Source organism: Mustela nigripes, chromosome 9 (assembly GCF_022355385.1).
Source record: "Mustela nigripes isolate SB6536 chromosome 9, MUSNIG.SB6536, whole genome shotgun sequence".
Lineage (NCBI taxonomy): Eukaryota > Metazoa > Chordata > Mammalia > Carnivora > Mustelidae > Mustela > Mustela nigripes.
The window spans coordinates 85,718,174-85,740,750 of NC_081565.1; the positions used below are offsets into that span (position 1 = coordinate 85,718,174).

Genomic DNA, 22,577 nt, shown 5'->3' on the forward strand with positions numbered 1-22,577 from the left:
TATTTAGGAGTTGTTTGATAAATGTCATCATTTTTAAAATCCGGAATAAAGTACCTTTGATATTTACAGGAGTAAGTGGCCATATTTAATTGAGGGGACACAAGAAAGGTTACAGTTGATTCTCAAAGGTAGGATAGGAATTTAACAAACAGAAGTGGGGAAGCAACATGAGCAAAGGTGTAACTGTTGGAAAGCAATGGAGGGTTCGTAAGTGCATACAGCTCAGTTAGCTGGAATGCAGGGTCATGAGGAGGAATGGTAAGACCTAAGTCTGGAGAGATAAGTAGGCTTTGAATATCAGATTGAAGATCAAACATTCCGTGGCAATAGGGAACCACTGAAAGTTGTCGGGGAGTACACACATAAGTCTTGTGTTCCAAAATTCTGTCTGTAAATTTGTTATTTGAAACACTATGTTTTCTAACGTAGTAAAGGCAATGTCCCTTTGCCTTCTCGGGATCTCCTGACCCTTGTCACAAGAGCCTCAGAAAGCATCCCCTCAAAGTCCTTTTTTGTTTTTTCCAAGATTGTATCTGAGAGAGAGAAATTGCGTGCACAAGTGGGGTTGGAATGGGCAGAGGGAGAGGGAGAAGCAGACTCCCCACTGAGCAGGGAGCCTGATGCGGGTGGATCCCAGGACCCTGGGATCATGACCTGAGCCAAAGGCAGACAACTTGCTTAACTGACTGAGCCACCCAGACGCCCCTAAAAAAGTCCTTTGATATTAGTTTTAAAGGATCCTGCATCTACCTAGAATTTAAAGACAGATTTGCCATGCTACTGAAAAGGTTCTTTTGTTTTTAAGTCTCAACAAAGAAGGCTGACACAATAGTTTGTAATGAAAATCTCCCTCAAGATTTTCTGTGGTTTGTAACTAACTCTCTTAAGGATATTCAGTGCAAATGTGAATACTTCAGAAAAAAAAAAAAAAAAAAAAAAAGCCCGTTTGAGACTCAAAACACTCATGCTGAATTTTGTTTCATTTTGTTTTTATTACAGAAAAAGCCTTAGGTATCCTGATATATTCTTTTCTTTTCTTTTTTCCAACAGAGAGAGACAGCAAGAGAGGGAACACAAGCAGGGGGGAGTGGTAGAGGCAGAAGCAGGCTTCCTGCTGAGCAGAAAGCCTGATGCCAGCTGGGCTGGATTCGGGGCTCGATCCCAGGACCCTGGGATCATGACCTGAGCCTAAGGCAGATGCTTAACAACTGAGCCACCCAGGTGCTCCTCTCCTGGTATATTCTTGAACTCAACAACGGTCCTTCTAGGAATTAAGGTATAAACATACATACAGCTATAAGAAGGCTCATCAAAGTTTTGTTTATAGTAACAAAAGCATGGAAATAACTATGGAGAAAAGTTTAATCTATATTATGGGAAACTACGCAAGGAAAATGTTATGGAAAAATATTAATTGTAATATATTAAGTTTAGAAGTTGGTTTCAAGTTCATATAAGCAGTATGATGTCATGTTACTAGGAAATATGATTAAAATTGTACGAGCATAATATCCACATTCTTCCTCCCTATACCTCTAGGGCAAATTCAGTCTTTGCTGCTCGGGTTCCCAGCACCGCTGCTGCCACGATACCCAAGCTACCTTTAGGGTCCCCATCAGCGACATCTTACCCTAAGCAAAGAGTTCTGTTTTTCTCAGATAGATTCTTTGACTTTCGTGATATAGAATCGAAAATAATGAAGAGAGATGAACTAAGGAGAAGGGGGACCATCTAAAAGGACAACCAAATCCACATCATAATGTACCACAATAAACAGAAAAATGTGCCTGGACCTGGGGAAGAGGAAGGGTTTTCCAGGGGGTGTGGGACAGCGTGGGGTCTAAGGAAATGGGACAGAAGACACGGAGCTGTGAAAACTTATTACAGAAATGTATTTCAAGCCCTTCACGGTTTTGCAGAAGCAGCAATAAAGAATTTGAGTTTTGAGAATACAGATTCTGCTTGCCAGAGACCCAAAACTGCATGGGGGACTTGAATTTATGAGGATGATATTTATACGCACATCCACAGGGGAAATGACTGCAGGCATACCTGCCGAGATATTACTATGATTTGGATGAGGTGGTTTTATTCTTCCTACATATGTGTATTTCCCGAGTCTTCTAGCTCTGTGCATGGGTGTGCCATCTTTTTCATTTAATCCTCAAGTACTTCCATGAAGCAGTTCCCTGACAACACCTGGTTTACAGATGAGGAATCTGGGGCACAGCGAGAGGAACAGTCATGCTGCTAGTATCTGAGGCGTGAGGAATCTGACCCCTGAACCAGTGCCCTAAGCACTGACACTAACTACATGGTTTCTTGTTTTTGTTTATTTTATACATTTAGTTTCAAATGAAATATTTTCTTTTTTTTTTTTTTTAAGGATTTCATTTATTTGACAGAGAGATAGAGAGTACAAGCAGGCAGAGCGGCAGGCACAGAGAGAGGGAGAAGGAGGCTCGCCGCCGAGCGGGGAGTCCGATGCAGGGCTCGATCCCAAGACCCTGGGTGACTGAGCCACCCAGGTGCCCCTCAAATGAAATATTTTCATTCTGTAATTTACTGTAACAATGAAACTAAAATACTAAATGCTCAGGGACCTAGCACATCACCTTAATAAATCTTAACTTTTTGCCATATTTTCCTTTAAATAATGTTTAAAGAAAAGAATTATAGGTACAAGTATGTCTCTTTTATTTTAAGGATTTCTTTATTTGAGAGAGAGAGAGAGAGAGAGAGGACACGCGCAGGGCGGGTGGGACTGAGAGGGGCAGAGGAAGAGGGAGAATCTCAAGCAGACTCCCTGCTGAGCACAAAGCCCACTCCAGGCTGGATCTCACCCTGAGATCATGACCTGAGCCAAAACCAAGAGTCAGACACACCGAATGATTCCTTAATAATGAAGATTGTATTACTAAAAGCAACAAAAGGCTGGATAACAGACTGTATTTGTCCATGACCCAGAGTCCCCTTCCCCATAATCAGTAAGAGGAAGCTCTGAAAATATGAAGACGGATGCTTATTTTCCTAAGGAGGTGGTGGGGGCGGGTGGGGTGAGAAGGAGCCAAAGAGACAGTGAGATGGTGACCATGTAAAGTCTTTTTGACACTGACCCTGGTCCTATTTCGGAAGCAACGGCTTATCTGAAATTTGGTATTTATCATTTCAAGTTTTATGTAATCTTACTGTATATATAGATTTTTATTAAATATGTAGCCTTGTCTGGCCTGCTTTTAAGAATTATACACATGGGGTCATAATGCATCATCAAAATGTACACAATGGTCAAAGCCAGTCCCTTTCAAGTTCAATCTATCATCCCTTCCATACACTTTGATTTTTTTTGTCCTTTCATCTCTCTGTGTTGCATTCCGAGTAAGTTATTCAGTACTGCCTTCCAAGTCATTAAGTCTCTCTACAACTATGAAATGTTATATTGCAAGGACTTTCATTGTTTCTGTTTTCCAGGATTTCTATCTAACACATCCTTTTTCATATCAGATTTTGTTGCTTTTGTTCTGTAATTTATTTTTTCAGTGAATTTTATTACTTCCTCTTTCTCCTTAAATATCTTAAACATGCATAGTTCATAGTCTCTGTCAGGAAAATTAATACATTAAATAAATTCATAAATCAGTTTCATCCCTAATGAATTCAAGTCTTTCTTACTATTAGATTCCTTCATGTGTTTGTAGTAGTCATTAATTTCCAGGTTTGTTTTAAGACCTTATTTTTAAATAATCTCTACACCCAATATGGCACTTGAAACCACAACTCTGAGATCCAGAGTCACATGCTCAACCAATTGAACCAGCCAGGTGCCCCTGATGGTTTGTTTTAAACAGAAAAGATTGTCGTTTTTTTTTTTTAAGATTTTATTTATTTATTAGACAGAGATCATAAGTAGGCAGAGAGGCAGGCAAAGAGAGAGAGAGAGAGAGAGGAGGAGGAGGAGGAGGAGGAGGAAGTAGGCTCCCAGCTGAGCAGAGAGCCCAATGCGGGGCTCAATCCCAGGACCCTGAGATCATGACCTGAGCTGAAGGCAGAGGCTTAACCCACTGAGCCACCCAGGCACCCCATGATTGTGTTTTCATTTTCCTTTTGTCCCTCTTTGCTGTCTGTCCCTCATTCCAGGAGTTTCGAAACTGCCTCCACCCAGTGTCTGAATCCAGAGCACCGCCTCGTAAGGACAAGTTCGAGAAGCAATGGGGATGACAACTGAGATGTTGCCGATTAAAATGAGTCAGCAGGAAGTTGGGTTTGGTTGCTGGCCAAACCTTGGAGCCCATGTCCTTCTTCCTCCCAAATCATGCATGTGCCAGGATGCACGGGGTCCAAGCATTTCTTAGTAGCAGTTTTTTCCCCACCCTTCTTTTATGAGATATCAAGCCCCATTCCAAGACCTGGCTTCAGGTTACAGGGATTGTGTCCAATCCTCCAACTCTCATGAGATATTTTCAAGTCCCTGTTACACAACAGAGCCAAGCTCCTACAGCTACTGCCACTTCCAGATCCAGCAAACCTGTAACTCCAGTCCTACTCACCACTTACCTTGTTTGTCCATTTCTGATACTCAGGGATATTTCTCTGGTGTTTTCAGCCCATTTACATTTTAGGACGAACCATATAAAATTTCTAAAATTTGATGATTTTACTCTATAAGAACTGTAATCACAGAAGTTCTGGTTTATTATTTTTACTTCTTGTTTTTTTATGTTTTATCTGATGTGTCAGCATTTTGGAGCAAAAAAGATATGTCAAAATATGAATTTATTTCTCCAGTTTGACCAGAATTCTCTTCTCTGCATTAGACAGAATTCCCACTCATGAGTTAGAAGTCAACTATCAGAAAAAGAAACAATGAAGGTGCAGGACTCAAGGTCAGAGCAAAGAATTAAAAAAAAAAAAAAAAAAAAAGGAAATGTCTGGGCACCTGGCTGGTTCAGTCAGTAGAGCACGTGGCTTTTTTTTTTTTTTTAAGATTTTATTTATTTATTTGAGAGAGAAAAAGAGTATATGCAGGAGAGGGAGAAGCAGACTTTCCACTAACCAGGGAGCCCATTGCAGGGCTCAGTCCAAGGACCTTGGGATCATGACCTGAGCTGAAGGCAGACGCTTAACCAACTGAGCCACTCTGGTGCCCCAAGCCTGTGACTTTTAATCTCAGGGGCATGAGTTCAAGTCCTAAGTTGGGCGTGGAGCCTACTTTAAACTATATATATATGTTAAAAAAAAAAAAAAGTGCCATCCAGTAAGTACACTGAAATTGGGGGAGTCAATGTTGGAGAAGAAAATAACTGGGGTTGAAAAGGGGGATAAAATGGGATTAGAAGAATCAAGAGGACACTCTTAGAGAAAACACTTGTGAAACATATGTCTGGAGGCCCATTCAGGAAGTGAATGTGAGGTCCAGGAAAAGCAGTAGTATGCTTATATGTCAAGTGATTGCAAATAAAGTAGATGTGACCTAAACTCTGGATGGTCCTGCGAACTCCATCAGAAAGGTCATTGTTTTTCTCAAGGAAAGAGAACTAGCTTAGTGGGGCTGGGGTCAAAGAGGTAGACTCAGAGAAGACGAAATCATGTTACTCCCATTTGAGATAGATGTTACAATTCCACTGTGTTTGCCGCTGTCTAGTGTCTAGCTACAAAGTGGTTCTGTACAAAGCTTCCCCAAAATACAATCAAGGAGACTTGACTTCCCACAGCCAAGTGAGGCACTAGTGCTTCGCCAGACAGGAGGACTCCTGGGAAGGATTAAGGGAAAGGACTATGTCCAAAAGAAGAGAAATCTTTGATCTGGTGGTTGTTCACTAGAGCAATGAGCCCGAGAAGTGATGGAAGCTGATTGTTTGAGATGCAATCTAGGTTTTTTTTTTTTTTTTCATTCAGCTCAGGCTGCTATTTCATTTGAGCATCTCAAGCCTACAAAGGCTTTTCTGCAAAAGAATATACACCATTTAATTCACAAGAGAATTAAAATTACCATGCTTCACACACACAATAATAAAGACACCTAAGCAATGTTCCTTCATCTGAAGCGATAGGGAATCATATGCTAAGTTTTCCCCTAGCCTTTCCATTTCGGCTAGAATCGTGATCTTGGGGTGCCTGGATGGTTCAGTGGGTTAAGCCCCTGCCTTCGGCGCAAGTCATGATCTCAGGGTCCTGGGATCGAGCCCCACCTTGGGGGGGGGGGGTCTCTGCTCAGCAGGGAGCCTACTTCTCCCCACCTCTGCCTGCCTCTCTGCCTACTTGTGATCTCTCTCTGTGTGTCTAATAAATAAATGAAATATTTTTTTAAAAAGAATCATGATCTTATTTGTCTTCCAGTTCACACACTTTTCTTAAATGTATAGGAATGATGAGCTCTGGGCTCTGGTCTGGCACATGTGAATCATTAAGCCGATTCCTAGTAATTCCACTGTTTGGTGGTCTCATTTCCAGCAACTTCACGTTCAGCTGCAGGAAGCAAACTATCTGGCTGCTGCAAGTGTGGTATCCCCATTACCTTGCGGGTTATCGTGAAGACAGTAAGTCACTGCATCACTAGCAGTCCGGCTTCCTCTCCCTTCAGAGGACCACATTAGAAGAGCCAAAACCCCTGGTGTATATGGAACCAGTGACATCTGCTTTCCCTTCAGATATACCCTTTCACTCTAACTAGTCCCTGCTTCACTGCCTCTGCGGATTGTAAACTGTTCTTAGACTTGATTACACAATTGCTTCAAAGATTTTATGCTTGAATAAATTGTCTGAAGAGAAGTGAGTAAAAAAATCTTCTCATGAGCTCAGTTTTAGCTCCTTCTTCCTTAGGATGCCAAAACATCTTATAAGAAACATGAAGTTAAAAAAAAAAATAGGTAAGGCTACTGTATATTTTTAATCATATGAAAACCATCCCGTTGCCTTGGAATTACACCCCAAATATTTTATGTCATACATGCTAGTTGGTCACATTTCATTATTCCATTCATGATGCACCAACTTTGGGGACTATCAGAAAAGAGAAATCCAGGCATAGCACTGCTGTATAGAAAAAGGAGAAGGGGAAGAGAATTTGTTTCTTGGTCTCTCTGGATCTCAGTTTACTCATCTTTTTAAGAACACAGTACTTAGCTCATAGGGATCATTTTAAAAACGAAATCCTTGAAAACTGTACAGTACTAGAGCATTTTTATCATTATGTTAATGATAAAAGAAACATAGCATGATGGATCAAGAAGGGACCTTGCAAATTAACTAGTCTCGACTTTAGAAATGAAGAAACTGAGCACCAAAAAGACCAAATAACTTCCAGATAGGTGCACATCGTGCCAGGGGCAACTTAAACTCTGGATGCAGGTACCTGAATCCTTTTGCAGATATTCTCTTCAATACAAGGGCCACACAGATAAAAATAGAGAGAGGGGAGCCAGGTGCCAGTGAGGAATCAGTGGAAAGCACTGAGGAAATGCACAGGACCATCCCAGGATGACAGCTATTCTTTCTTTCCAGGCAATTTTTACCATATCAGAGGACAGACGGGGATTGCCAGATCTCATTTTTTTCTAGACAGACCAGAAATCTAGATTTTTTTAGATGTAAAGACTCCCAATTTTTAAATCTACAAGAAGCAAAATAAAAAATAAACAAGTGGAACTACATCAAACTCAAATGCTTCTGCACAGCAAAGGAAACCATCAACAACATGAAAATCTTAAAAGTTTTAAGTTTTTTATAGTAATAAAAATGATGTTGTACAGGACAAACAACACATCTGAGGGTAAAAATTGGCCTATGGTTTACCTACGTGTGACCTCTGGTCTACAGGGGAATGTCCAGGTTCTTTCTCATGGTAGCAAGGGCCCTGCATGATCTGTCCCCTGCTTCCCTCTTCAGATCACTCTCCTACATGTCCTTGCCTTGCACTTAGGTTCCACTCCAGTAAACAGCTTATTTACTGCAACAAACACGCCTCCTGACTCTTGCAAACATGCCCACTGATTGTCACTGTAACTCCCCTGCCCCTTGCCCCTTGTGCCTTATGCGTGTAATGCACCTCCATCCCCTAACTCTATATTTCTTTTATGATGGCTCAGCTTTTATTTCCCCCAGAAAATTATCCCTGGGCTGTCTCCCCCCAATGCCACCACCACTCAACATGTTCCTCCATTATGCTCTCACAGTATCTTGCACATCTGATTGGGGACTATCTGATTGCATTTACCTCAGAGTACTGTCAGTACTTGTTTCAAGTCTGTCATTCCAACCAGAATCTCAACAAATGTTGAACTGAAACTAGACTCTTCATTCTTACTCAAATGTGACCATCCATCTGCCTTCCTGAACCTTACTCTGCTTCTATCCTGGTCTTTGATTCCAAGTACTACTGATCTACTGGAAGAGATGTGGAAATCTTCTCAACAATGGGTGACCTCATGGAGGACACTCTCCTTAGGAACTGAAGTGACTCTACCTCTCCCTTGGATGGGACGTTATGGGAAGCAGTCAACCTCCTGAACACAGCCCTCTGTTCAGCACCTGAGACAAGACTATCCCATGTCTTGGTCCTTCTTTATTTGTCTCTCTCTTGTGTTATTTTGTACTGTTTGTTTCTGTCCTATTTGTGCACCAAAGGAGCTAAACTTTCCCTGACTGGTACTGGCCAATAAGCTACTAAATCTCCTTAGAGCTCCTACCCGATTCAGCCCACTTGGGATCTTGTACAGAACAACAATCCTTCACTGTGGGCTAAATGGAGAGGAGACGTGAAGGGTGAAGTTGGCTCTACCTGAACTGTATGTACAGACGGCAGAAGACTGACTGACCGACGGAGTATCATGGTGCTGTTAATTGAAGAAGAGTAAATGAATGCCCGAGAGACAAAAGCACAGATGAGCATTGTACTACATCTCTACGTGCCAGTCCAAGACTTCTTCCACAGCTTCCTTCCACTCCAGTCTGGGTGGCTACTAGAGCTCATGCCATTGGAATCTTTATGTTTAACCAGAATAAATTCTAATTGGGGTTATCTATTGTAATAAAACCTTGAAATACAGTTATAAAGATTTCACTTTAACTTGGCAGAACCGTGGACAGCGCCCAAGTTTAGGCCATAAATTCTTACCCTAGGAAGCAGGAAGAAATCTTCGCAACAACACATTAAAGTTCTTTAATTCTACAGATGAGAAAACCAAGGCCCTGAAAGGTTATATAATGACTTGTCTAATATTATACAGAGATGAAGGTCAAAGTCAAGATTTAGAATCCGAGTTCAGGTCCCTTTGCCTTACACCCTGTTGTTTCCCAAAACATTAGGACAATATGTGGGAAATGGCAAAGGGACAGATCCAGGGAACTATTGGGGGGGGGGGAGACCTCTTATTTCTCATTTTTCAGCATAAATCTCTTCTTGCTTCTGTTTGGGGGAACTACAACTCTGCTATTGTAGGGAATATATCCCGCTCTCCTCTGGTAAGTGGGGTTGATGTGATCCAGACTGGGCCAATCTAGGGTCTCTCTCCCACGATTTCAATATGAGTAGGGTTATTTTCAAAAAGGACATATAGTTGGTGATGCACTTCCTTGATGGCATCCTGATGTGAATCTTTCAAATTTGAAGAAACTTGATTTCATATAACCTAGAACCATGAATGTATAAATATATATATGTATTTTTTTTAATTCTCCCAAATATTTGTTCTACCTCTTCCTTATTCTTATAGCATTCACCTCTCTAAAACTATCAGGAATTAAGGAGCATGTAGTATTTTTCCATTTTATCAGGTGATTCATACCTTTTCCAGCCTGCTGGACAGACAGTACAAAGTGGAATTTAGCTCTGAGATAATAATCAATTTCTCATTCTAAAATAGAAATATAAAAAAGTCTATGCATGATGACCTTTAAACCTGCTTTTGGGACATATTCTAAAGTTATTATTCTTTCACATGGATGAGTCTATAAATTGCTGAGTTTGGATTGATTCATATTTCATTCGTAGCTTGCGTGAGATTGCCTTCCATCTTATAGTCCTCGGTGACCCTGAGTTCATTTAAAATGTGTCACCACACTCTCCGGAGACACCTAGATAGCAAGGTCCACAATTTATTGATGGAAAGATTGCTAATAGAGTTTACACAGCTGTATATAACCTCAGAGAACAGGGTGAGAATGAAAGGACCAGGGGAAAAGGAAAAGCTATGCATCTTGTGTAGTAAAAAGAGCCTGAGTTGAAAGTGAAACAGCTTTGTAATTTTGAGGTTCTAGATCTAGCTTTGTCACTAACCAAGTTATCTTGAGTCAATCATATCATTTCTCTAGATGGATGAAGTCACCTCTAACATTCCTCCAATGTAACAACACAGGACTTCTCCAGTCATTAATGCAGTTCATAATTCTGTTCTTAATTTCGCCATGAATTGATCAATAATGGGACATTCAATGATGATGGGTTGTTTCTTTCCAGATCCTGAAAATAAATGTTCATATAATAAATTGATGGCACCCTCTGGAAGGAGGAAAACGGGTATGTAGCAAGTTTAGCAGGATCTCATCATCTCTGACACCTTCTGGGGCCTTGTTTCAAACGGATTTGGGCATATATACCTTTGGGTCCTGTAATTACATAAGGGCTTTAAACTGCAGAAACACCTGGTATGACGCTATATTGAAAATCCAAGACCTGATTTCCAGCCCTGCTTATCATTCCTTCTGTATATATGACTTCAGTGCATTCATTAGGACCCTGGTAGATGCAGAAACCCAACTCAAGGCCACTTACACGCAAAGGTCCATGGACTCCATGGAAAGATTGAACTACCAAGCGGCAGGGGATCAGAAATGCACTTCAGCATTTGGACCAATCAGGAAATCAAGTTCAACCAGGACTCACCCTTCACCTGGTCTCTGCTCCGCCCCGCCGCCCACTGCCCCAGCATGCTGGCTTTGTTCTCCTCTATTTTATGCTCGCTTTCTCTCCTTGCTGGGAAACACAGTCTCCCACAGCTCTAGACGTATGCTTATTTATTCACTCAATCAGCTATTGCTTTAGAGTCTGACTGCATTGCATGACAGGCCCTATTTTGGCACTAGGGGCATGGTAATAGCAAGGAAAGTATCTGCCCTCAGGAATCTTATATTCTAGTAGAATGGGAAAAGTTGCCCACTAAACAAATGTACAAATGATATACCAGTAGTCATAACTGCTGTGGAGAAAAATAACCAGCACAAGGGCTTAGAGAGTGTCAAGGGGTGGTGACGGTGGTGCAGCTCTGTTATATTGTAAATGTGGCCAGGGAAAGTCTCCTAATGTTTGGTATTATTTGAACAAAGGAGTCAGGGAGAAAGTAATAAGACTATTCGGTGGAACAGAAAACACAAAGACTCAGAACTGAGAACGTGCTCTTGACATGCTCAAAAATAAACAAGAGGACCAGTGTGCTAGAGCAGATGCGGGGAAAGGAACAGCACTGAAATGAAAGATCAGGAAGGTAGCAATGGCCAGACCACATGGATCCAAGATTACTGTAAGGATTTGGGCTTTTACTCTGGGAAGGAAAGTCACTGGAAAATACTGAGCTGAGAAGTGACAGGATTTGATGCATGTTTTCGTAGAAGCACTCTGGGTACTGTGTGCAGATTAAAGGGTAGGACAGCAAAGTAGAGGAGGGGAGACATTTCAATAAACTAGGTCAGAGAATAAGTGGTTAGGTAAAAAGTTATATGGTAGAGTTGTTGAGAAGTAGTCATATACCGAATATATTTTGAAGGCAGTCAGCATGATATGCTGAGATATTGGATTTGGAGGTTAAAAAAAAAAAAAAGGAGAGAAACCAAGATAGCTCAAAGTGGAGAATAAAAGACATCTGACCTTAGAAAGTCCACAAGTGACCTTGACAAGGCCTATTTTTAGTGGAATGGTAGAGAGACATGTTCTAAAACCTTGTGTCCTTGAAAAGGTGCTAAAGCCTCAGTTCCAGTGTGTGAAGTCCTAGAGATACTCCATGATTAACGTGTTCAGGTAAAGTACACGTTTTTGGACAAATAAACTCCAACCATGGGAAAAGGGAATTTCACGGATCAGTGGAGGGTCAGTCAACAGAGGCGGATCTCAGGCTGTTACGTAAGAACATGGGCGCTCTGAGATGTGTGGGTGCACGGAGAAAAGGGGCAGGAAGGAGCAGGAGGAGACAAGATCACCACGGCTATCACCACGGGTATCACCACGGATCTCCCAAACACAGGGTCTGCCACTGAATCCTCTGCCATTTAATCCAGTTATAAAGGAGCAGTGGAAGTCCCAGTTTCACAGAACTGGTGTTAAAACCAAATCCGAGAACTCTGCATGTACTGGAAACTTGATGGGCGACCATTATTTTGCCAAAGTGGAAGTACACACCTACATGGCATTTCTCCAGGCCACACTCCCTTGCCACATCAGCCCCATGAAGAAGCTGCAAGCACATGTATATTTAAAACAAGCCGATATGCTGGCTATAAACACAATTCTTTTTCCCAAGTTTAAACACGGAGAGCTCTTAGGAAAATGTACTCTTAATATCTCACAAAACAGAAAGAAAAAAAAAAAAACCATCCCAAGAGGAGTTCAAAGGAGGAGCATAATAAAAGTAAGAAATTGAGCACCTGGGTGGCTCAGTTGTTGGGCATCTGCGTTTGGCACAGGTCATGTTCCCAGGAGAGCAGGGAGTCTGCTTCTCCTGCCCCTCCTCCCACACATGCTCTCAATCTCCCTCTTTCTCTTAAATAAATTAAAAAAATAAAATAAAATCTTCTTTTAAAAATAAAAAATAGTTAGCAAGAAGGAAAGAGGCAAATAAATTTTCTTTTCTCCCCCTCCTTCCCTCTCTCTCCTAATCTGCAGACAGCACGGATTCATCCTTGTTCTTTCTTCTAGTTCTGACAAGACATTTCAAATCTGAAGTGTTTTAAAAATAAAAGAGATCTTGAAGAGGCCTTAACCCCAAATGAGCCTAATTACTCCACGGCTGTATGTTTGGGGCTTAAGGAGTCTTGTTAATTCTTTGATATGAAATGAACCCTATTCGAAGAAAGATGTGAGGACTGTTTTTCCTATCCTCAGAGAATGAAGAATTTTTAAGAAGTGCTAAGACCTGTCAGACTCCTTCTCTGGGAGTTGTAGATGTCCTAACTTATTTTATCAAATCAGAAATTTTCTTACAAGGCTCAGTACATGAATATGTGACTCTTTTTCTGTGATATCCACATCTTCTAAAATGAACCACAAAAATCAAGATAAAAGACAGTGAAGTTCTGAAACCTCAGAAATTAGTTGAGTGAGTTTCCTACTGCATTTCATCTTCTTTTGTGTTTACTTTATAATCATGCTTACATATATGTCATCCATATATACTTCAGAGGGATGATTAAATTCCCTGGATGTTTCTCTTTTTAATATAAAACATCTATAATTCTTACATAGGGGATGCATTTTCCACTTGTAACAGTTAAAGAACTAATCTTACATAACCTTTAAGACAAAGGAGAATGAAGAATTAGTATTGTTAAAATGTCTGTTCTACCCAAAGCCACCTATAGATTCAGTGCAATGCCTATCAGATTCCAGTGGCAAATTTTTTACAGAACTAAAACAAACAAACAACCCCCCCCCCAAATCCTAAAGTTGATGTGAAACCACAAGACTCTGAATAGTGAAAATGATCTTGAGAAGAACAAGCTGGAGGTATCACCCTTCCTGATATCAAACTATGTTACAAAACCATAGTAATAAAAACTGTATGGCATTGGCAGAAAACACACACACAGATCAGTGAAGCAGAACTGTGAACCCAAAAATAAGCCCACATATATATAACTATCCAATATTTGACATAATAGCCAAGAACACTGAATAGAGAAAAGACAGTTTCTTCAATAAATGGTGTTGAGAAGACTATATATTTACATGCAAAAAAAAATGGAAGTGGAGCCTACATTATGCTACTCACAGAAATTAACTTGAAATATACTGAAGACTTAAATGTAAGACCTGAAACTGTAGAACTCCTATAAGATTTTTAAACATAGGGGGAAACTCCAACATTGGTCTTGGCAATGATTTTATGGATGTGACAAGCACAACTACAAAAGCAGAACTAAACAAGTGGGGGGTGCCTGGGTGACTCCGTCAGTAAGCGTCTGCCTTCAGCTCAGATCGTGATCCCAGGGTTCTGGGCTCAAGCCCCACATCAGGCTCCCTGCTCCATGGGAAGCCTGCTTCTCCCTCTCCCACTCCCCCTGCTTGTGTTCCCTCTCTGTCAAACAATAAATAAAATCTTAAAAAAATAAAATAAAATAAGCAATTGGGACACAAGAAACCAAAAGAAACAACCAACAAAATGAAAAAGCAACCTACAGAATGGGAGAAAATAATAAAAATCATGTATGTGATAAGATTAACATACAAAACATGTAAGAAACTCACACAAGTAGGCCTTCTCCAACCCAACCAGTCTCGGCAGGAGTTTTCCTTGAAGCTGTAGGTCCCCTCCTACAACTGACTATGCAGACCTTGTGGGCACTATGTGCCCCACCCCATGTCCTCCTGTGGACCCCAACCATTCAACCAGCCCTTGGCCAGAGGCCATCCAAAGTGGTATCATGAGCCTTGCAGTGTGCAACCAGCCCCAACAGTGATTCCTGCCGACGTGGTTCCAGACAGAGGGAGAGGGGAAGATAACAACATACACTACTTTGACTGTGTCTCCACCAGCAAGCTGGGGTCATATATCTGGTCTGACAGCAGGTCCCACCCACTAAAGAAAGCTTCTTAGGAGACCAAATGAGGACAGCACCCTGAAGTTTGGTGCTACAGAGCTCTGGCAAACACCTGGTCTGACTCAAGTTCTACCTCTTGACCACTAACGACACAGGGACCAAACCCTGCCCCCAACAGGCCAAGAGAGGCATTGCAGATGACTTGACTGAAGGAAAAAGCAGCTCAGTCACAACAGTACGGCACACACAACACACATACACAACATTTCTGAAGGGCCAGGTTCTGGTGAGCAGGAGACACTGTTCTGCAGGACACTTCAGGACCTCTTCTGCCTAAGGACACAACTTTCTTTTCTTTTTTTTTAATTAAAAAAAAAATGTCTTTCCACCACACTCCCCAGTGAGCACAACTTCCGACAGCAGAAGATAGAGCTAACTTTCCTAACAAATAGAAATAAACACAGAGAGTTACAAAAAATGAGGAGACAGAGGACTACGTCACAAAAGAAAGAGCAGGACAAATCACAGCAAGAGACCTAAACAACACAGAGATAAGTAATATGCCTGATAGAGAATTTAAAGAACTAGTCATAAAGACACTCACTGAACTCGAGAAAAGAGTGGAGGACCTCAGTGAGACCCTCAACAAAGAGACAGATAACATAAAACAGAACTAGAGATGAAGAAATCAATAACTGAAATTAAAAATACACCAGAGAAAAGAAAGAGGAGACGAGAGGAGGCAGAAGAATGGATTAGCAACATGGAGGAGAGAGGAATGGAAACCAATCAAGCTGAACAGGAGAGAGAAAAGGAGTAATAAAAAAAGGAAACGACATTAAGGGAACTCAGAGACACCATCAAGCATAATAACATTTATATTATAAAGATCTTGGAAGGAGAAGAGAGTGAAAGGGGACAGAAAATTTATTTGAATAAATAATAGCTGAAAACTTCCTGCATCTGGGGAAGGAAGTAGAAATAGAAAAAAATAGAGAGAACAGAAGCAGATAGGTGGTTGCCAGGAGTGGCGGGGTAAGGGAAGTAGGGGAAGATGGCCAAAGGGTATAGACTTCCAGTTTTAAGTGAACAAGTTCTGGGGATGGAATATACAGCAAGATGATGGGGGTTAACAATGGGATACTGTATATTTGAAAGTTGCTCAGAAAGTAGATCCTAAAAGGTCTCACCACAGATACAAAAATTGAAACCCTGTAATATAATGGATACGTTAACTACTCTTATTATGGTAATCATTTGGCATATGTACATACACCAAATCATTATGCTATACACCTTAAACTTAAACAATGTGATATGTCAACCACATCTCAAATAAGGCCGGGGGAAAAAGGGTAAAATGATTTCAAATTGGTATTGAAATTAGTACAGATAATTTTATCCTTTTGATTTATGGAATAGATTACTCTTTGAAATACCTCTCTACTCTTTCCCCACCTCTCGCTCAAATCTTAGCGGTGAATGTGGTAGGAATTATTAGTGTTTGAATTCTCTGCTACTCCTTCTTCCAGTCCCCTCCCTCTGGAAGGTTCACTGTCCCTGACTCATTGAAGTCAGGTTTGGTCACGTAACTTAATTAAGCCATTGAAATATCAGGGAGAGTAATGTGTCCATCTTTGAGCACAGCGGAACCACCATATGGCCTCCATTTTCTCTTTTCCTGTCAAGACCATCAGTGTCACAGTTAGGGCTACTCTCTCAGCATGGGTTCTAAAATTAATAAACTAGAGCCAAGCTGACCCCACTCATGACAGACAAACAACATGAACAAGAAATAAATGTCCACCGGTATAAAGTTCTGAGATTCCAGAGATTGTTTGTTACTGCAGCATAACTGAAACTGACAGAAAGTACTTTAAACACTATTTTATATATTATGTTTATATAATATAAATAGAATAATTGTTTAAGAATTATATAAGAAGACCACAAAATTTTCTGGGCTCCTAATTTTCTGGTTGAGTTCAAAAGAAAATAGCAACAAGGCAATTCCAAGAGCGTTGGAAAATTCATGTTACAAACCAATAATTCTCAGATTATTTTTGTCTATGAACCACACTAACAGATATCATTTATTTTAGATCAATAAAAGGACTTCCCAGGACTAGAGGGGTCTTGTCATTTTACAAAAGGAACTCTCAGAGAATACCTATTGGACCAGTCTACCCAAACAGAGTCTCTGAACTTCTTCTCACTACTCTTCAATGTGATAAGCCGGTATTAGGAATAAGTATTGAGAAGTTCTTAGAGGAACATGACATTGCCGGAACATCCAAGCTCAAGGCTGGTCAAATTGCCTTTTTGAGCGAGGTAACAGGCCAGTGTGTGTGTTGTCAGACTAGTGTGGTGAGTCACATGTGGCATGAGCTGCACACTAGGATTGGTCTGCCAGAGATCAGAGATAAATAGATAGATAGGTAATTGATTATATCCTGGTCTTTCACCACAGATTGTTTGAAAATCACTGACCTAGAACGTACTTGAAAATCATCACATCAAGTGATAGGACACTTAATAAAGGACCTGAAAAACACAGGAATGTTATATATAAAATTGAACTGTTCTCTTGGGGAAATCCACATCCACACTAACAGTCTTCCTAACATTTTCTGTCCCACTGGAGATTTACAAAGGCAGATGGAAGTAATAACTTTTCTTAATTACCCATTGCATGTGGAGCACTATACGTACAGTTCTCAGGTTACCAAATATGTGTCACCAAACACAGAAGACATCCTCCCTTAAGAGCAATTTTACTCATGGTGGGGGAAATCATACTTAGCCTTTAAAGGTTGACTTAATCTAAGAAGTATCTGAACCATACAATATCTAACTAATCTGACTTCTGGGTTTCTTTTTTTTCTTTTAATTAATTAATTTTTTTTTCAGCATAACAGTATTCATTGTTTTTGCACCACACCCAGTGCTCCATGCAATCCGTGCCCTCTCTAATACCTACCACCCGGTTTCTAAAACAGAACTAAAGTGACAGAATAAGGAGAAGAATGAGAGAAAAATGTTAAACTATGCTGAACTTTTCTTTGAGATGCTCTGGTCTTCCTTTCCCTCCCTCCCCCTCTGCACACCTTCCCAGCCAACCCTATTTCCTTTTATGCTCCCCCAGTCCCCCAAAATAAACCACTCATCAAAACTATTTCATTCCCTCCCCTTCATTATAGGTAACCTCAGGTATTTAGGAAATAAACTGATTGGATTAATTTATACTCAAGTGTGGATGACTAATGACCTCTTAATCCTTCTGGAGGCATCTGTCTTTTTAACTTATCTTAACTCAGATAAATATACTTATTTTCCTTATTTTTAATTCAAACTTTAGAGGGAAAGTACAAGAAAATGAAAAAGAAATGCTTGGAAAAATAAGTAAAATTATACTTGGTCAAGAAGCAAGAGACTTCTGTCTGAGTCACTTCCTCCCAAAAACTTCCTGATTTTCACCCCTTTTTCGACTTATTTTACATAAAAATTTTCAAGTTTTTTTTTTTTTCATAGTGACCCTCAACACTAAGAACAGAGGTAGTCATTGGTAGAATGGAATCATTTGTACATGAGGTATAAGTCAGGGACAGTTTGCATGAATGAGATCTGAGGGAGGAAATATACAAATAATTGGAAGAGAAAATATTTGAAACACCATAGATATTGAAAGTGGAAAGATACCTTACCAATGATCTAACCTAGTGTATTCCTAGGTGTGGGACATGAAATGCCTGTAGGTGGTAGGCTTGCAAATCATTAAAATGAAATGGAATCACATAGTAAATAAATCACTAATTTTTCAACTATTTTTCACGTTTTTTATTATTATAAGGATAACAACTCAGTTGAGATAGGCTTTAACAGCCCTCTCACTATTGCTTATTTTAATAAGAAGAGGAGGCCTAGGGCTCAGAGTCTTTAATAGACAATGGTCTCTTTGTAGCATTCACTAAAATTGTTTTGTTTTCATTATTTTTTATTTTTATCAAGATCTTGGAAAAGTGTTGATTTTCTTTTTTTTTTCTTTTTTTTTTTTTTAAAAGATTTTATTTATTTATTTGACAGAGAGAGATCACAAGTAGGCAGAGAGGCAGGCAGAGAGAGAGAGAGAGGAGGAAGCAGGCTCTCCGCTGAGCAGAGAGCCCGATGCGGGACTTGATCCCAGGACCCTGAGATCATGACCTGAGCCGAAGGCAGCGGCTTAACCCACTGAGCCACCCAGGCGCCCAAAGTGTTGATTTTCAATTTGTAATAATGTTATTAAGTTTCTTTTAAAACGCATTCATTTAGGAAAAAGAAAATGAGTTCAAAGAAAATCTTAGGTAAATAGTTTAAGTGGTACATACATGTGGAGATGAATTATGAAGGCAGTATGTAGAAGACTGAAGCTGGGAAAACTTCATACTAATGAACTTCATACTTAAATTTAAGACTGATGAGAGAGATATGCATACAGGTGGGGGGAGAAAACTCCACCAGAAATGGTTTCAAGATAACACACAAACCTGAGGCTTGAAGGTAGTGTAGGTAGGTAATTCTCTGAACAGACCAATTTGCACAAATTATAAAGGAACGTGGCCTTTATAACAAGGTTAGAGTTTACAAGCTTCAGTAACACATGTCTTAGGAATCTCTATTTATATCTGTACACTCAATCTACAACATTACCAAAATCAGGGCATTTTTCCACTCCTTCCTCCTATGAGACAATCCTTGGGAATTTCCCACCATTTATAGATCTCTCAGTACATATTCTCATTTGTGACCAGAAAGAGGGTAATCCTATAAAAATTACACACGAAATTTACATATAGCACTGTATACATTTTTAGTCTAAATAATGATAATGAACGATAATTCAGCATGATCTGTATTAATTCAGATGTCATCAGTAACTATGGGTATACAGTTCAGCATTTCCTCTGGGTTAGTAAGTGAAATTTTAACCATTAATGTGAAATAGCTTTGGCTGAGCTCAACAAATGTTTATTGAACATCAAAATATATTCCAGGAACTGTGCTATGTGTTGAGGAATCATGATCAAAAAGAGATTCAGTCTCCGCCTTCAAGGCATCCACAATTATACAAATTAAATATGAGCCCTACTATATTTGGGCTCAGTTCATTAGTCACAGTTCATTTAAACAGCTTTACTTGGAATTACTTAATGCTTACAGAAATATTTTGATGTAATATATTATTGCTATCTCCATTTTATAGTCAAGAAAACTTACACTTACTCAAGTTAACTTGCCCAAGGTCATTATTAGCAATATTAGTAACAGAGAAAAGTCTTCAACCTAGGAATCTGCCTCCAAATTAGTGCTTTTCCTGCAATACCAGCCACCCAGAATTATTCCTCTCAGATTTCTGCTTCTGGCTGTAATGAAGTAACATGTGCTCTTGCAGAGAACTACTTAAAAAGCCAGAAAAAATACAAAAATGAAATCTATTTGAAGGCATTCAGTCTATTTGACATCATTAGAAAATTGCCTTAGCAGGCACAATTTTAAGAGTACGAGATGACAGAGGTGAGGGAACCTCAAAAATGAGACCTACCCAATAGGAAAACAATGTGGAAAATAAATGAACCCAAAAGTTGGATTGACGGGAGGTGGGGGGAGATGTTAAAATTCACAAGCTCCAACCCAGACTGATCCAGAAAAATATGAAGAGAAGACAAATGACCAGTATCAGGAATGAAAAAGAGGATATCACCACAGGCCCCAAAGATTTTAAGGATATAAAGGTATATTATGAACAACTTTACACCAATTAATTTGACAACTGAGATGAGATGGGCACATTCATTGAAAAACACAAATTATAAAATTGACACAAGAAGAAATAGAAAACTTGAACAACCCACTACCAATCAAAGAAACTTAATTCATAGTTAACTACTTCCAAAAAGAAACTCCAGGCCCAGAATACTTCATTTGTGAATTCCATCTGACATATATGGAAGAAATAGTACCAAACCTAAACCTACACACAATTTTCCAGAAAATAGTCAAGGGAGAAACACTAAATCATTTTATAAAGTCAGTATTATTCTGATTCCAAAACCAGATAAAGACATTAAAACTAAACAGAACTAGTTGCATGGTTGACTCAGTCATTGAGCATCTGCCTTTAGCTCAGGCCATGATCCCAGGGTCCTGGGATCCAGCCCTATATCAGGTTCTCTGCTCAGTGTGGGGTCTGCCTCTCCCTCTCCCACTCCCTCTGCTTGTGTTCCCTCTCTTGCTATGTCTCTCTCTGTAAAATAAATAAATAAAATCTTAAAAAAAAAAACAGAATTACAGAACATTATCTCTTATAACATAGACGTAAAACAACAAAATATTAGCAAGTTTAATCAAATAATATATATCTAGCATATTGGGATATATATATATATAGGATATATAATATATATCCAATAAACATAATGCATCATGATCATGGGATTTATCCTGGAGATGCAGATTGGTATATCATTCAGGTCTCAGTCAGTAGAAAGAAATCATACTGTAACTAAAACAGAAAGTTCGATATGAAGAACTACTGATTCCAGGGGCACCTGGGTGACTCAGTCAGTTAAGTAACCAACTCTTGGTTATGACTCAGGTCAGGATCTCAGGGTTGTGAGAACGAGCCCTGCATCACACTTAGCATGGAGTCTGCTCGAGATTTTCTGACTCCCCCCCTCCCTCTGCACCCCCACCCTGCTCATGCATTCTCTCTTTCTCTCAAATAAATAAATAAAACCTAAAAACAAAACAACAACAACAAAAACTACTGACTCTAACAGAGGAGTAACTATAAATATACTAGCCCTGAGGAAAGTACCCAAGGATTGACAAACGTAGAAGAGAGCCCTCATCTCAAAGCTGGGATGCACACCTCATTGGAAAAGATGTGGTTATAGTCCACTGGATGGTGAACAAGTTCCCTGGCTTGCCCAAGGACTCACTTGTCCATAGTTACTAGATAAGAAAGAAATGCCCTTCCCAGGTTTCGGTGGATTAAAGCTGGTGTGTGGGCATGAAGAAAAAGTCAGGCACCAGGAGCCCAGTCAGAAGAGTAGCACAAGGTCTGGGGCATGAAGTGTTCACACTGGGCCAGAGGAGGGAATGAGATAAGTACAAATGCATTCTTCAGAACTGTGAGTGAGATTAAGATATCTCCAGATAAAGAAAAAGAGAACTGATTGTCATAAAACCAACATTACAAGAACTACTAAAGGGAATTCTCCAAGAAAAAGAAAAATGAGGGGCACCTGGGTGGTTCAGTGGGTTAAGCCTCTGCCTTAAGCTCAGGTCATGATCCCAGAGTCCTGGGATTGAGCCCCGTATCAGGCTTCTGCTCAGCAGGGAGCCTGCTTCGCCCTCTCTCTCTTCCTACTTGTGATCTCTGTCTGTCAAATAAATAAATAAATAATCTTCAAGAAAAAGAAAAGAAAGAAAAATGATCCCAAACTGAAACACAGAATTTAGGAAGGAATTAGGAGCACCAGAGAAGGTAAATATATAAGTAAACCTAAATGAATGTGGACTACATGAAGAAAACACCAATATTACTACTAATTCTGTCTTGTGGAATTTTATATTTGTGTAAAATTAAAATGCACGACAACATAAACATCAAAGGTAGAGCTCATACGTTCCAAGGCCCTGTCACTATGTAGAAGTACCAATTTGTATTAGACACTAATAATTTGAGAATGAATATAGTAATAATCTCCAGAAATAAAGAATGTACAACCAACAAGTTGATTAGAATGATAAAAAAAAACATTTAAGCCAAAAAGAAGCAAGTAAGGAAAGGAAAA

At 39.8% G+C, this 22,577-nt stretch overlaps 1 long non-coding RNA gene across 3 annotated transcripts in view; it reads right to left on the reverse strand.

Moving 5' to 3' along the window:
* LOC132024857 (uncharacterized) overlaps positions 1 to 22,577 on the reverse strand; it is a 39,396-nt gene that overhangs the window by 534 nt on the left and 16,285 nt on the right. The gene's annotated exons all lie outside the window — the stretch shown is intronic.